This window comes from Chaetodon trifascialis, chromosome 15 (assembly GCF_039877785.1).
Source record: "Chaetodon trifascialis isolate fChaTrf1 chromosome 15, fChaTrf1.hap1, whole genome shotgun sequence".
In the NCBI taxonomy this organism is placed as follows: domain Eukaryota; kingdom Metazoa; phylum Chordata; class Actinopteri; order Chaetodontiformes; family Chaetodontidae; genus Chaetodon; species Chaetodon trifascialis.
Genome location: NC_092070.1, coordinates 6,909,237 through 6,922,122, shown reverse-complemented (window position 1 = coordinate 6,922,122; position 12,886 = coordinate 6,909,237).

Below are 12,886 nucleotides of genomic sequence, written 5' to 3'. Positions count from 1 at the left end.
ACTGCGAGAGCCCCGCTTCCGCAAAGCGAAACTCAGCGGAGTCGAATGACGAAACACAGAGCATTCCGTCGTTGTCCGCGACGAGGACATAGGCCACGTGAGAGCGATCGAGAGTTTGTGTCTCCACGACGGAAGCCTCGCAAAGTATGACGACAGAGGGGAGACCGACGCGCTCCTCCTCGCCAGTCAGCAGGGGTTCCGCACTGCTGTGTGTACCGTACCACACAGAAGGGTCTGGCTGGACTACAATAAAACGAAAGCACTTCAGTGGTGCGGATGACCCTAAGAAATGAAGACAATACAAACAATTCTGTCACTCTGTCAGTGAAAGCATTAAACCATTTTTGCTCAAATGCCTCCGTTGTTACTCTTTCTCTCGTTCTTTCTTTCTTTTGAAAGAAAAAAGTGAGCAGTAGTAATCGAATATTTCACAACGTTTATTTACAATGAAAGCCTCGCAGAGAAACGTGTCCTCTCGCTGGTTTTCGGAATACGTCGTCTGGTATACTCACTTTTATACCAGAATAAAGAAGAGGCCAGAGTGACAGCGAGACCTGTCTGACTGTGCCGTTTATCTCGCATCATAAACAAAGGGGACAGAACCATCACAGATCCACAGATAGACAGCAGATGTTACACCAGCAGAAAAAGAAGAGAAAAACTTCTATTCTCGCTGACACACCTGTGAAGGAGGCACTTGAAGCTGAAAGGCAAGCACAAGGGAAGAAAAGACTGTTCAAAAAGAAAGGCAAGGCAACCAAATCTAAAATGCCAAAGAAGCAAAGCACAGGGAAGAAACAGAGGGCAGATACAAAAAGAAAAACTCCAGATGACTCCTCGTCGGAAGAAGATGAGTCCCTGTGCCTGGTCTGCATAGAGCCATTTGGAAACAGCCGCCCAGGAGAAACATGGGTGCAGTGCATGGTATGCAAAGGATGGGCACATGAAGAATGCACCCCTGGCAATTCAGTCTACATGTGCCAAAACTGCAACTCAGATGAGGAGTCTGACTAGTGAGCTCAGGTTTTGTTTGAGGTTTTCTTTTGTTCCAGGACCAGTTTAAGTGACAGTTTCATAATGCATGTTTCATAATATTTCATGTTATTTCATAAGATGCATGTGCTCCTGGCAATTCAGTCTACATAAGATATGCCAAAACTGCAACTCAGATGAGGAGTCTGACTAGTGAGATTTTCTTTTGTTCCAGGACCAGTTTAACTGTCAGTTTCGTAATGCATGTTGCATAATATTTCATGTTATTTCATGAGTAATAAAAGTGAATTATTGTCATTTATTCACTTTCAATTAAAAATAACAACAACAATAATTTTGTCCTTATTTTATTGGTTGCAAAATCTCCATTAGATTGCTTATAACTCTGCACTGACACAAGATATGAAAATGACATGAATACAAAACATATACCTGGTCTTTCATCTGGTCAGTGGCGGCTCCTGACAAATTTCTCAGGGGGGGCAACTGTTCTGATGATTTAGATGACCCATTATATGGGAAAATTAATAGGCAGTAAGACAATTGCCACATCTTGTTATTTTCTGGTCACCTTGCATAGCAATACCAAATGTAACAGCTACAGGGAAAAGTTACATCCAGGAGTGTTCAACCAATAAAATTATCTTGGGTCTACAAATGAAGATCAACAGAGAGATAAACTGTGAATCAGTTTACCTTCAAATATCTTTGAACATGGATGGATACGCTTGCTTTACTATTAATTACAAAGGGGACTACATATATGTCAAAATCATTCAAAGTATTTATTTACAGTTCTTTAAAGTAGTTATTTTAATTACAAATTGTTTATATAAATTCAAATAAAGGGGTAGTGCATTCAAATTGTTCAACATTGCACAAACAATACTCTATTTGCAGAAACAAACAGTAAATACAGTATATGTACAGATTACCATATTGATAACAACATTTTAAAGATTTTGTGCTGCTTAACTATCTTTAAGTGCAAATGAAAGTGCACGCATTCAACAGTGAACTATAAATACAAATATAATATCCGGCCAAAAAAAATGAACATATTGCCTGAAAGCAGCATTTGAATGAAAAGATAACTATTAAAAACCAACATCATCAGTTAATAGATTGTGTGTGTGTGTGTGTGTGTGTGTGTGTGTGTGTGTGTGTGTGTGTGTGTGTGTGTGTGTGTGTGTGTGTGTGTGTGTGACAGAGAGAGACAGAGACTAAGAATGACCGTGTCACTACATTACTTATATTGAAATTTTGCTCGTCTCTCTTTCAGAGCAGCAAAGTGGTCAATAACCCTCTCATTAAAATCAGGCATGTTCCTGACTAGCTCCCTCTCCATGGAGAGCATGGCCAGTGCATTCAGACGTTCCTGGCCCATTGCATTGCGCAGGAACGTCTTGATTCTCTTCAGTGTTGAGAAACAACGCTCAGCTTCAGCCGTCGTCATGGGAGTGGTAATGAGAATGTTCAACAGAGCCACAGTCTCAGAAAATGTCTCTTGGAGGTTGTATCTCTGCAGATGCTTGTCTTATGACATTTACATCTACATAGGTTATCAGTGACGTTATGTTTGCTAACTATACGTAGTACGCTAGCAAAATAAAAGTCACTAGCTAGCCATAGCTTAGTGACAGCAATGAAACGTCCAATATTAGGTGATGCACAATACTAACTTTATTTCGTTTGACACTTTGATGGCTGAGATGAGAAGACTTACCTCAATATCTGGCTTTCTTTTTCTCTTCTTCCTTTTTTTGTTTTCAACCCTGTGCACCAAAGGGTTTAGACCGCTTCAGACTACTTCATTTTGGGAATCAGCCTAGGTGGTGAAGCTTGATCGAGGCAGCAGCTGAGCGCTTGCCTAACGTAACGCAACGCAACAAGTAAAGGTGTGGCTGAGGGGCGCCCTATAATAGTCATGTTTAATAAACATGTTTTAGTTCACTTGTCCTTCTAATTCCATGAGTAATGGTTAAGGGCAACAAAAAGCAAGGACGACACTAGGGGGCACCCCCAACACGTGTCACCATTGGCAATCGCCTAGATTGCCTATAGCAATTGCCGACCCTGGTAGTCATGTTTGCGGAAAGTCAAAAGTCAAACGTGGATTCTGTACCACCTAAGATGTTCACTGTACTGCAAGTACACTACAGGTGGGAGTTGAACCTGTGGTCACTGCAGAGGACTAGCAGTCTCAGTACATGGCACACCATAAATTGGAAAAAACAAAACAAAACAAACAAACAAACAAACAAACAACAACAACAACAAAAAAAACGCAAATTCCTCTGCCAATGCAGGCCATATTTAACTGAAATTCACAGCATGCGTCTCTGCCAATGCAGGTAACTGAAATTAAAAGTATGCATGTTAACTAAAATAATTTAACACATATTGGTCCCTGACCAGCCGACCACTGTCGTCATCAGGGAAGATGGCAGGATTGTCCCAGTCCATGTGTGATGGCACTCCGGGGGCCCTCTCCTTCCTCAGGCAGGCCACATTGTGGAGGACAGCACAGGCCACAGTGATGTCACATGCCCTTTGTCCTGGCATGGGCATGATTGTAGGCCTGCTATGCTTCCTGGGGGTCTGTGTATAGTGTCAGGAGAAAAGGCTGGCAGGCATACCCCCTGTCCCCCAGCAAGACACCAGAGAATTCACCTGTCAATACAGAATCTCGTCATCACAACCTCATAAATAGAGTAACATTCTTGACAAAGCTATGATGTAAAAAGTGGTTATTAATAGAGGTTGTCTGGCTCACCCTGTGATAGGTGCTGATAGATTCCAGAAGTCCGAAAGATTCGGGAGTCATGGACTGAGCCAGGCCACTTTGCCACAACATTGCTGATCAGACAGTCAGCATTGCAGACCATCTGAAATTATAAGCAATGTACAGTGTTCATTAATTGACAATGTCAAAAAGTCATGTTCACCTGAACCTCTTGATATGTGTGCAGTCCAATGCACCAATGACATTGGGGAAACCCGTAACACAAAGCAATGAGTATCTTACTGTGACTGTTAACAGTTGTCCTGTAATTTGTAGTCTTACCTGCAATCCTATAAAACTCCTCCTTGATGTCTCTAGGATAGATAGATAGATAGATAGATAGATAGATAGATAGATAGATAGATAGATAGATAGATAGATAGATAGATAGATAGATAGATACACATCCTCGCCTTAGAGGAGTGGAGACACTGGCTGGGCACTGTTCTTCAGTCGCTTCGACTTCACCCAGGCTCCCGCAACACCAAACCAGACGCTCTCTCCAGACAGTTCTCCCCCTCCGAGGACTCTGGGGAGCCTGAAAGCATTCTCCCTCACGGACCGCGTCATTGCTGCCCTCTCCTGGGAGATCGAGGGAGTGGTCAGGGAGGCACAACGCCAGCATCCCGACCCAGGTAATGGCCCTCCCAATAAACTGTTTGTCCCTCAGTCTGTCCGCTCTCAGGTGCTCCAATGGACTCACGCTCTTCGCCTCTCCTGCCATCCCGGTGCCAACCCCACTATCTCCTTGCTGCGTCGCCATTTCTGGTGGCCCTCTTTGGAGGCCGACGCTTGGGAGTACGTGGGTGCCTGTGCTACCTGTGCCCGCGGCAAAGCCTCTCACAAGGCTCCTGCTGGTCTTCTCCTCCCGCTCCCTGTCCCCAGCAGGCCATGGTCCCACATAGCGTTGGACTTCGTCACCGGACTTCCTCCCTCCCAAGGTAACACCACCATCCTCACGGTTGTCGACCGTTTTTCCAAAGCTGCTCATTTCATCGCTCTCCCTAAGCTTCCCTCCGCTCTAGAGACTGCCGATCTCCTGGTCACACACGTCTTTCGCCTTCATGGCATCCCCGCTGACATCGTCTCTGACTGTGGCCCTCAATTCTCCTTTCAAGTCTGGAAGGCGTTCGCCAAGGCTCTGGGGGCCACGGTCAGTCTGACGTCTGGATTCCACCCAGAATCCAATGGTCAGACCGAGAGGGCCAACCAGGACCTGGAAACTGCCCTCCGATGTATCTGCACGGACAACCCCACGGACTGGAGCTCCCTTCTTCCCTGGGAGCTCTTCGGCCAGCAGTCTCTCTCCTTTTGAGGTCTCCCTGGGCTATCGGCCACCTCTCTTCTCTGCACAAGAGTCCGAGATTGCTGTTCCTTCAGTGGCTGAGCACATGAGGAGGGTCAAGGAGATCTGGCAGTCGGCTAGAGCCCTCAAATGCAATCAGGAGGTGAAACAGCGCGCTGCTGACCGCCACAGGGCCCCAGCTCCTGCATATCAACCAGGTCAGTCAGTTTGGCTCTCAACTAAAAACATTCCTTTAAAAACTGAATCCCGGAAGTTGTCCCCCAGGTTCATCGGTCCATTTCCCATTGTCAAGATCATTAACCCTCAAGCCGTCACCCTTAAGCTCCCTGATTCCATGAGGATCCATCCTACCTTCCACGTCTCCCGGCTTAAGCCGGTCTCCTCTAGCCCTCTGTGCCCACCTACCTCCCCCCCTCCTCCCCCCCAACTTCTCGACAGGGATCCTGTCTTCGCGGTCCGCCGCCTAGTGGATGTAAGACGTCGTGGCCGGGGATTCCAGTACCTGGTCGACTAGGAGGGTTACGAGGAACGCTCCTGGGTACCCCGGTCTTTCATTCTTGACCAGTCCCTCATCGATGACTTCCATCGGACACACCCTGATCGACCGGCTAGGCCGCCGAGAGGCAACCTTTGGGGGGGGTACTGTTATGATCCTGCCTTCCTGTCTCTCCCAGTGTGTCTCCTCTCCCTTTTTCCCTGTGTGTGTGTCTGTCTGTCTACCCCTGGAGTTGTGGCTGGGCAGCCCCTCACCTGCTGCCAGCTCCTCCCACGGCGACTCACCTGCATTCACTCTCCCTTCATCAGGGAGAGTATAAAAGACATGGACCTTCTTCTCCTCATTGCCGGATTATTCCTCATGCCATTGTCGATGTCTGGTTGTTGGTCTGTAAGTACAAGTCTCTTTGTCTTTCCCTCCTTGTTAGGAAAAGTCATTTTTTGCCCTTCGTTTTTCCAGACTTTGATTGTGCTGTGTTTTTCTTTTGTTTCAGTGTCTGTCTGCCGCTTCCACGCGTGCCTCGTGTCAAACCCGCTCCGTCGGTGCTCCTTCTGTTCATCCACTCCGTTTGAGTGCGCCTTTTGTTTGTTTGTTCATCCGCTCGTTGAGTGCGTTTTCGTTTTGTTAATAAATTATTCTTGGTTTTACACAATCCCTGCCTCTGGTTTCTGCATCTCTGGGTCCTATTACTTGGCGGCTGCAAGCCTAACAATATGCCAATATCTTCTATCGTCTATACACATATCCTCTCTCTCTCTCTCTCTCTCTCTCTCTCTCTCTCTCTATTTATATACACACACACACATAATACACATATATATGCATACATATACACACATGCATATGCATAAGTACTGTATTACAATATACAAACATTCCATATACATACACCATATGTTATTACATTATTATGATCTCTTATGCCATAACAATCATATATCATATCTATATCTATATTATAATACCATACAAAATATACTCTCTATATACATAATACCAAATAAAATATCTATCTATATTATAATACCATATGAAATATGGGTGGGTTCTCTCCGGGCACTCCGGCTTCCTCCCACAGACCAAAAACATGCTCATTAGGTTGATTGGTGACTCTAAATTGCCCCTAGGTGTGAGTGTGAGTGTGAATGGTGTGTGTATGTGCCCTGTGATCGGCTGGCGACCTTTCCAGGGTGTACCCAGCCTCTCGCCCGTTGACAGCCGAGATAGACCCGAAAGGGATAAGCGGCATAGAAAATGGATGGATGGATGGAAGTTTCTTATCACAATAATCAGTGAGTATAGGTGTAAAATCTATTTTGGATGCTGGCATACACAGTCTGGCCTTAGTTTTCTGTTAGAAAAACTGCAGCTACTCCAGAGAGTTTCGTTTTCCTTCTTTATTGGTTCCACACATGAACAAGGTATAGAAATAAATAAACAATAAAGATATTAATATGTTACAGAATTGAAGTAATATGTCTGTGATCTAAACACACAAATGGTACTACACAAAGAATGCAGTGAGATAACAACTGAGGTCAGATAATACTCTCTAATGGCCGCACGGGGGCGCTTAAGAAAGCACCATGACAATCTAACACAGCAACTGTAATAAACGTAAATATCGTCAGATAAAACAACCATCCATAGTATGAAACACTCAATCAGAACAGAATCATATGTTTAGAACACATATATGGATTAAGACGAACACATTGCTAGCCCGTGGCAAAATATGTCACTCAGAAAACTCTGTGGGCGGGAGCACGCATCAGATATGGCAGCACGTTACAAAAAACATAATAAACAACTGATGCAAACTTACTTTCTAATCACGCACAACAGACCCAAAAGGACGACGTGGACGGCTACGACCCGGTTCTGCTTAACGCTGTCACAACTGAACAAGATGTGCGCAGCAGGCTACATGTAACTTCGCTGCCTTCGGGACTGTCTGTCGTCCTTCGGGTTCCTTCGGGACTACTCGAGTCTTTTCGGTGACGTTCGGTGATGTGACGGTGATGCCCCGAACACGGCAGAGCAGGGAAGTTTGCACAATAAGAGTCTGTCTTTGACCAATAACCAGTTGGGTTTCTTGTCCATTGAGATGATATTTGTTCTGTTGTCACACTTGAGTATTGTGCAGGCAGCTCTGTTTTGTATACATTGTAGTTTGTTTAACATGTCTCCAGTGGCATTTGACCAAACTGCTGGGCAATAGTCGAGATGTGATAATATGAGTGGTTGAATTGCTATTTTCAAAATGTTTTGATTCATAAAGGTAGCGTGTCTCCTCATAATTGATATGCCCCTCCCCATCTTTGCAATCATATTACTAATGTGTTTTTTCCATAATAGTTTATTGTCAACTGTTATTCCCAGAAGTTTGGTCTCATATGTGTTAGGATCCTGCTTCCCTGTCTCTCCTAGTGAGTCTCCTTGCCCTTTTTCCTAGTTTCTGTTGTCTGCCTGTTTCTCCCCTGTTTTTGTGGCTGGGCATCCCCGTACCTCAGTCAGCTCTGCCTCCCTCTGGACTCACCTGTGGAGCATGCTTCCTGATTTGGCAGAGTATTTAAGGAGAGAGCTCTCTCCTACCTGTGCCAGATTATTCCTCGTCTTCCCATGACGGTGTCTGGTCTCTTGGTCATAAGTACTATGTCTCTTTTGTCCTCCTCGCCTCCTGAGAAAAAGTTAGTGTTCCACTGTTTTGTCTTAGCCACTTATAGTGTGCTCTTTTCTTTGTTTCAGTGCCTGCCTGCTGCTTCCACCTGTGCCTTGATTACATACCTGCCTTGTCGGAGCTCCTTTTGTTATCATCCACTCCTTTTGAGTGCGTTTTTGGTTGTTTTTGTTCCACTCGTTCAAGTGTGCTTTTGGTTCTTCCTTCTGTAAGTAAACATTGCAGGACATAAGTCCTGTGTCCGGGTCTGCATCATTGGGTCCCACTATTTAGTGGGGGAGAAGCCTAACAATATACTTGGTATACAGTGATATTATTAATTTTGATATTAAATACAGGATTATTATCAATATTATGATTTGATCATGCAGTTGGTTTTCGATATGTTTAGGACTAGCTTGTTTGCTTTAACCCATTCAGCTACACCATTTAGCTCCTTATTTATAATAATTTCTAATTCATTATTAGTTAGTGCTGATGCCTATATGGTTGAGTTGTCTGCATACATTACTGTGTTACCTTTATCTAATACACGGTAAATCATTTGTAAAAATTGTAAATAATAAAGGTCCAAGACAACTCCCTTGGGGTACTCCACATGTTGTTGTTCTTATTCAGATAGATAGATAGATAGATAGATAGATAGATAGATAGATAGATAGATAGATAGATAGATGAAAAACCAGTTAAGTGCTGATTGCTCAAATTCATAGCAGGAAGGTTTTTCAGTAGTAGATGATGATCAATTATGTCAAAAGTGGCTGAGAAGTCTAAAAATACAACACCAACCATATTTTTCTTTCCAATTTCTCTAAGCCAATCATCAGACATGCTAGTCAGCACCATTGCCGTGGAGTGAACCTGTATGCATTTTGAGAATTACAAATTACGTTATTAGTAGATAAATAGTTATTAACTTGTTCATATACAATAGTTTCTATCATTTTTCATAACACAGGTAATAGACTTATCAGACGACTATCTGATCCAGAAAAAGGCAGTTTCTTGTTCTTTGGCAGTGGAATTATTTTCGCTTGCTTCCAAGCTTGCGGACATGTACCACATGTAAAGCTTAAATTAATGATATAGACCAAAGCAGGAGCAATTTAATCAGCAGCCAGTTTGAGAAGCCTGCTAAGACCATCAACACCTGGTGGTTTGTCTTTAATATTTTTACTATTTTTTTTTTTTACCTTATTAGTGCATTTACCATTTTAAACTTGGAGTTTCTTCCCTTTATTTTATTTCTTATTGATAGATGAGATATGTCATTAGTTAGGTTAGGCATATTTTCTCTTAAATTTTCTACTTTAATAATAATTTGCAATTTCACTGGGCTTAATAATGAACTTGTCATTAGCCTCTAGAAAGGATGGATTGTTTTTATTTTTCCTACCTCTCAGATCATTTAAAACATTCCATAGTTTTTTACTATAATTTTCTACCTCCTTTACTTGATTTTCAAAGTATAATTTCTTTTTTTCTGTTCAGTTTGGTGACACAGTTTCTCCTTTTCTTATAGAGGTCCCAGTCATATTTATTTCCTGATATACTTGCAGTTTTTTTTCATTTGATCTCTCATCTTCATAGCATCTTTAATTTCTTTGTCTAACCACGGTGTGATGGCATTCCTGACAGTAAACTTCTTTAATGGTGCATGTTTCTCCACCAGAGGCAAAAATAAGTTGTTGAACTTCAGGAGCGCAATTTCAGGGTTATTGGTTGCAAACACTTCTGACCAACAGATTTCTTTCACTTCTTTAACAAATAAATCTTGATTGAACATTTTGTATGATCTTTAAGGTATTGTTTTGGATCCAGGTCTACTAACTTTAATGTTTTTAACTACTATGATCAGATTGTGATCACTGCTGCCAATGGGCACAGATAATATCTTATTACATAGCTCTGGAGAATTTGTAAAAATATGATCTATGCATGTAGATGTTTTGGTACCATCTTGCTTTACACATATTCTTGTAGGTGTATTTATGACTTGCGTAAGTCCACATGTATTTGTGGCAGTTTGCAACTTGGTCTTCAGAGGGCAATTTTTATCAAGCCAGTCAATATTAAAATCTCCCATAAAGTAAATATCCTGACCCACCACAGTATTATTCTCTATTATTTTATTTCACACACATTTCACCACATAGGTGGTCTGTAACAGCAACCTAGTAGAATAGGCTTTCTGTCAGGTAGATTAGTTTTCAACCATACTACTTCAATGTTGTATTGCATCATATCAGTACATATTTTCACAGGCACATGATCCTGAACATAAAAGCTACTCCCCCACCATATCTATTTCTACCTTTCCTGTAAATGCCTTTAATATCTAGCTCAGTGTCTTCAAAGGAAGAGTCCAGGTGAGTCTCTGAGATAGCAAGTATATGCAAATTATGTTCAAGTAACAGTTCAGTAAGTTAATTAATTTTGTTTCTGAGACTATTTATGCTAATATGTGCAATACTTAAGCTTTTCTTTGGTTGTTTGTGTTGTGACGTGATTGTGTTCGTCATAAGGTGTTAAAAGAGTTCTTTTATGTGGGCATACCTTCATCGTTTAGCTTGGAGTGCTGGTGCGAGGATGGATAATCAGCCTGTCGTGTCTGAGGTAGGCGATATCTCCTCTTTCACGTACAGCTTTCAACTTTGGCAAGTTCTTTTCTTTTTAACCTTACAGCATCAGTGTAGTCGTCATTGATTGATTGATTTTTGGCTCTTTGCAAAACTGCAGCTTTGTCCTTGAAACGCAGGAACTTAACCACTATAGATCTAGGTCTATCTCTTGCCGCTTCAGGTTTACCTGTGCGGTGTGCACGTTCCACCTCAATCTCCCTCCGTTGCTGCAACTTCTGCTTTAGCAGCCTCAGACTGCGGCAGCATGGCAAGTTTAAAAAAGGGAAGTACAAACCACACTCAGCTTCACAGACAACTCAAGGGAAGACGTGTTACAGATGTGGCCCTGTAGATAATGTGGATGAAAGTGACTCCAGCAACATAATGTGTACAGTTACAGTCAGTGTAACAGGATCAGAAAGCCAGGATATTGAGCTAATGCTAGACACAGGCTCAAGAGTGTCCATGTTACCAGTATCATTTGTCTCAACTCCCACTGCCAAGCTCAGAGCCTGGTTTGGACGACGACGCCACTAACGTCTGCCCTCTCAGTCGTTACTGAAGCTGAGTTTAAAAATGAATGCACTTCCTGTCCTGTGCAGACTAAACTGCGTGAACTGCTCATTTCCAGATGGCCCTAGTCAGCTAAAAACTTAACTCCAAAACTACAGCCATTCTTCAAACTTTGACACGAATTCTCACCACAAGATAACTGCGTGGTACGTGGCACACACAGACTCCTGGTGCCAGACACATCAGGGAATAGTGAGAACAAAACAGAAGACTTAGAGAAGCATATTGATGGCCAGGTATGGATGCCCATGGATGCTCTCAATTTGTGTCACATGAGTTTGAAACATTTCTCCAAGACAGAGCATCGTGCACAGAAGATGATCTGTCTATTATCCGAGAGCGAATGGAGAAATCGAACGCTTCAATCACAGCCTGAAGGACTTCCGCTTTGTTGGATGGGAAGCCATGGAAGGAGTTCCCAAGGAATTTCCTACACATATATTGTGTGACACCGCACTCCACGACTCAGCACTCACCAGCTGAACTGTTGCATGGCCGACCCATGCGCACTAGACTTCATGTGGCTGGACGTCCACTTCCACACAGTGCACAACTGTCATCACAACAGGTCGCCGCCAGAGTAGGAGAAAAATAGAAAAAGAGTAAAGCATACACGAATCAGAAACATGGTGCCACCGCTGTATCCTTCGCAAGTTGGTCATACGTGCGGGTGAAGAATTCTGGTATTCTCCCTAAAACACAGTGCAAGTTTTCCAGACCACTCAAAGTGATGGAAAAAAGAGGACAGTATACCTACCTTCTGTCAGATGGATGGTGCTGGAATGCGTCTTACCTCGCACCTGCCTCTCTTCAGGAGAAGGAGAGTGACAATGAACTGTTACCTCTGGACTTTGAAGCTACACCAGCTGTACCGGCTGTACCACAACCAAAGCAACACACACCACATGCCAGACCAGTCAGGCTCAGAGGAATGCCTGAGTGGACTTAAGACTTCGTTGTTAAATAATGTCTTGCATAAAAAAAAAAAAAAAAAAAAAAAACAACTTTAAGATATTCTGTTCTAAATGAGTACAAAGCAGCAAGGAAATGTTAACTCTTAGTTTCATGTTGGAGGAGTTGAATTCACTAAAGCAGTTTTTTTTTGTTTTTGTTTTTTGGCGTAAAATGCCTCCCAAGAGTAATTAACTACTGAGTCACTAAGGTGAACATATAAGTTAACTGAGTTTTCTAAAAACAAAATAAGGGTAATTTTAAGTTGTTTTTTATAAGCACATACTGAGTATTAAGGAAACAGTAAGAAAATTGTTTTATTTGAAGGATTGAAATACACTGTATAGTTCGGTATATGTTTGCTTATGAAAGGGGGATATGTGATGTTTCAGTGTGAACACTAGGTGGTAGTATGAGTACAGGTGTTGTAGAAATTGAGTTAACACAAGAGGAAAGCAAGTGATGAGAAGCGAAGAAGAAA